Source organism: Papaver somniferum, chromosome 9 (genome assembly GCF_003573695.1).
Source record: "Papaver somniferum cultivar HN1 chromosome 9, ASM357369v1, whole genome shotgun sequence".
NCBI classification, from domain to species: domain Eukaryota; kingdom Viridiplantae; phylum Streptophyta; class Magnoliopsida; order Ranunculales; family Papaveraceae; genus Papaver; species Papaver somniferum.
Window position 1 is genome coordinate 19,009,715 of NC_039366.1, and position 4,317 is coordinate 19,014,031.

Sequence of the window (4,317 nt, forward strand, 5' to 3'; positions counted from 1 at the left end):
TCTAATTGATCTTTTCCGGAACAGTCATCAACACTTTGAGGATCTCGGTTTTCTTTCGTCGTCACGCTTCCATCTATCCTCATATTTTCCGCGATTCATGCTTGGTTTCTTTGTCGTTTTCTTCCAAGATGGCGTTTCTCCTAAGTTGGTTAGGCTGACGATGTGATAATGCTTTAATTCATCGTCTTTGCTATCTCATGTGCGTCCTTGCATGTTGGAATATTCCGGGACTATCTTCTGTGCGCTCTGATTTCCTCCTTTCATTTTGCCGGAGTTGACGAACCGGGTCCGAGTTAATGTGTTCTCTAGTTGGTTCGGCTGCATCAACTTTGTTGGCCTTACTTCCTTACTTCGTCGGCTTTACTTCGTCGACTTTACATCGTCGGCTTTACTTCGTAAATTTAAAATCAAATTTACTTGCCCATGCAACAAATTTTAAAATCAAAGATAAACAGGAAAGAATACTCCCTTTTACCCGTCGTCCTCTTCTTGTTCTTCACGAAGTCCGTCTTTGGCCTTCTTTCATCAAATCATAACTGATTACCCGTCGTCCCGGCTTTGGCCTTCTTTCATCAAATCATAACTGATTACCCGTCGTCCCGGCTTTAATCCCGCGAGATAAATGTTCACGAAAGCCCACTTCTGTCCACGAAGTGGCTTTACTTCGCCCACTTCTGTCCACGAAGTAAATGTTTCCACGAAGTGTTTCTTCGTTGGCTTTACGTAAAATTTCCTCCCTTTGCTTCGCTGGATTTGTGACCTGGATCACCGGTTCTTGCTCGTATCTCTTGACCTTTGCTGATGAATTATAACTTTATTTTCTCCTTCTTCGTGTTCTGGTCGTGTTCACGGCTTCTCACTGCTTTAATCTTTTCATCACTGGTTTTGTTGGGTTTGTCTCTCCGCTGGCATTTCAGCTGGTTGCTCCGATATCCTTCATTGTTGTCCCGTTCCATCTTTCGCTTGCAAGCTTCCTTTCTTGAGACGATTATATGTACTTGGGACCCATAACTCAAGTGAACAATTGATCGTCAAAGCTATTACTTCAGGTGCATTACTGTACACAAGCAAATCTAGATACAATTCTAACTATTATAATTTAAGAGATGAGAGTTAAGAATATTCCCTTTTTGATCGTGTTGTTCATGGCTAATGAAGTGAATCGTGTCGTGTTTTAACTTCCCTGGACAATGTCTCCCCTCATTATCTTCCCTTCGTGAAATTCCTCGTTGCTGGACTATCCTCGTAGTTGTACTACCTTCGTTATATTTACTGGTGTACCTTAACTGGCTCATTTGACGAAGTAATATTCAAATGCACGAAGTGAGTTGACGAAGTAATATTCAAATGGCTAGCGAAGCCGCAAGTTGACGAGCTGGATGTGTCTTGGCGAACTAAACTCGTGGGACTGGAAGGCTCGTGAAAATGTTAGCTCGTTCCTTGCTGGTTGTTGACGAAGTAAGTTTGGGTGTATTTCTTCCTTCGCTGGAGTTGCTGGTTGACGAGGTGAGCTAGTAAACTTCGCTTTATAATGCTGATGATGAAACTTCGTTGAAACTGATTGTGATACTTAGTTGAACCTAATGATACTTCGTTAACGGCTGGTATCTTTTTTCAAATTAACCTAATGACTGCATATTTTCTCTTCCCCGAGAGTTACTGAGTTGTTTTGCTTCGTTGACCTAATCCCATCAACTCGCTGGATTTAAACTGATTTATCGTCACTGAAATGCAACTCGCTGGATTTAAACTGATTTATCGTCACTGAAATGATTATTTACGAAGTACAGTAGAAACTCTATAAACTAATGCAAGTTCCAACGACATACTATTACATTAATTGAACAGGTTGTTGTGCTAACCTATCAGCGAGTCTCATGGGTAACCTAGCCAAGGGAGCCGAAACGGCGGGAGGGGGCAATATTACGCCATTGAGGACTCGAACCTGGGACCTCCTGAAGGTCAATAAACTTTGGGGAACGGGGATGACCAGCTGAACTAGGGGCCCGCTACAAACTTATAGATAAATTTCATATCAAATAATTAGTTTCTATACAAACAAAATACCATATCACATCTTTTATATTTCCTATATAAATACCATATCAATATCAAATTATATTTTGATAAACACAATATTCAATCATATTTTTTATTTCCTATATAAACACAATATCATTATCAAATCATATTTTTTTATAAACACAATATCAAATCATATTTTCTAAATAATTTTTTATTTATTTAATAATTATAATTAAAGTTATTTATATCTTTCATTATACAAAGCTTTTGGTTAATAAAAAAAGCTTTTGGTTAATATCATTATCAAATAAAAAAAATATTACATATATAAATACAATATGAAATCATATTTCTAACACAAACAAATCATACACACAATATGGCTTCTCATCTTAAAGGTATTAAAAAATCAATGACTGATGAAATTCGTGGAGCATTATGCAAGCACAACAAGGATAATCCAACTGTCACTCAAAAGCAATTGTAGGAATGGGTTTCTAATAACTACGGATTGCAAGTGAGTCAAGGGACGATATCGAATACGATTAAGTGATCTTCAGATTACCTCTGTCTTGATCCTGAGAAAGGTGATGTTAAGCGACACAAACCTGCAAAATTTCCTGTTCTAGAAAAGGCACTCTATGAGTGGGTTCTTCAATATCAAGAAAATGTAAATATGACGGGAGAGCTAATCACCCAACAGGCACAAAATTTCATGAAGGCTATGTATCCTCAAGGCACTTCAAACTTTACCTTTTCTATAGGTTGGCTTGGAAAGTTCAAATCAAGATATGGAATTAAAAAAATTCGGCACTTTGGAGAAAGCGGATCAGTTGATATGGAGGGTATGGAGGAAAAATTAAAATTCATAAGAGATAAAGTGGATCAGTTTGAAATGAAAAGTCTTCAATATGGATGAAACAAGTTTGTCTTTTGTTAATTTTTTTATTTTTTATTTAGTGCTTTAGTGATGTAATAATTTAAATATTTTAATCTTAAGCAGGTTTGTTTTTTAGACTTCAACCGTATCATTTCCCTTGCAACAAAGCAGCTTGAGGGGAAAAAACTAGATAAGGAATGACTAATTGTTGTTATTTGTTGTAACGAAGACGGTTCAGAGAAAATTGCCTTATGGATTATAGGAAAATACCCTGTGAATATCGTGCTAATAAACGAGCATGGATGACTGGTGCGCTATTTGAAGAATATGTTCGGCAACTCGACAAAAAAATGGCTCAAAGAAAAGTTCTCCTGATTGTGGATAATTGCCCTGCTCATACAGAAACTATTGAAGGACTGTAAAATGTTGAATTATTTTTTTTGCCACCAAACAAACTTCAAAAATTCAACCTTGTGACGCAGAAATTATACGAGCTTTTAAAATGCATTATCGTCGTCGATTTTATAGAGGTCTTTTGGAAGGCTATGAATTAGGGGCGTCAAATCCAGAAAAGATAAATATGTTAGATGCAATGAATCTTGCAATTTCAGCATGGACTATCGATGTTCATACAAGTACACTTGCAAACAACTTTCGTCATTGTAAACTTCGATCAACAGATAACACAAGTTCAAACAATTTGGATCAACATACAGACAGTGAAATCACTCAAGACTTGCAAAATTTGATCGAGAAGTTGGGCTATCACAATTCAATGAATGTCCAAGATGTCATAAATTATCCGGAAGAAAATGAAGTTACACAGTTGTTGACTGATGAAGAAATAATCGAGAACGTTATGGTAACTGAAAAAGATGTGGAAGAAGATGATGAAAGTTCTACAATAGATCCCCCTTCACGAAACGAGGCTATTAAAGCGGAAATCACGTTGAATAATTTCTTGCTGAGCGAGAAAACAACACCAAAAATTCTTACAATGATTAGAAAAATTAGATCAATGTGATATTGATTTTAACAAAAAAACAGAAGATAATTAAATCATTTTTCAAAAAGTCTTTGTAAATCATTAATGTATTGAATATATATAAAACGCATTATTAATTTATATTTCATATGAGACCTACATAGATAATCAAAAATGTATTATCTTATAATTTTAACGAATTATTAATTTGGCATGTTGTCCCCGATTCGGGACCGATCAAAAATATTATTTAAGAGAGTTTATTAAATAATCGAGTATTAATTAAAAGATTTTCTACTGTATTACTTCGTTGTCTTCTTTGGTCGTTGTTGGGTCTGGTGACAAAGTTGCATTAACTCTTCTTGGTTAAAACACTTCGAATAAACTATTATCTTCGCAGGAACAGATTGATGGAAACTGATATTGA

General features: G+C 35.9%; 1 pseudogene; it reads left to right on the top strand.

Moving 5' to 3' along the window:
• Positions 1–2,404: 2,404 nt before the first annotated feature.
• Positions 2,405–3,929, top strand: LOC113311514 (annotated as a pseudogene).
• Positions 3,930–4,317: the final 388 nt, after the last annotated feature.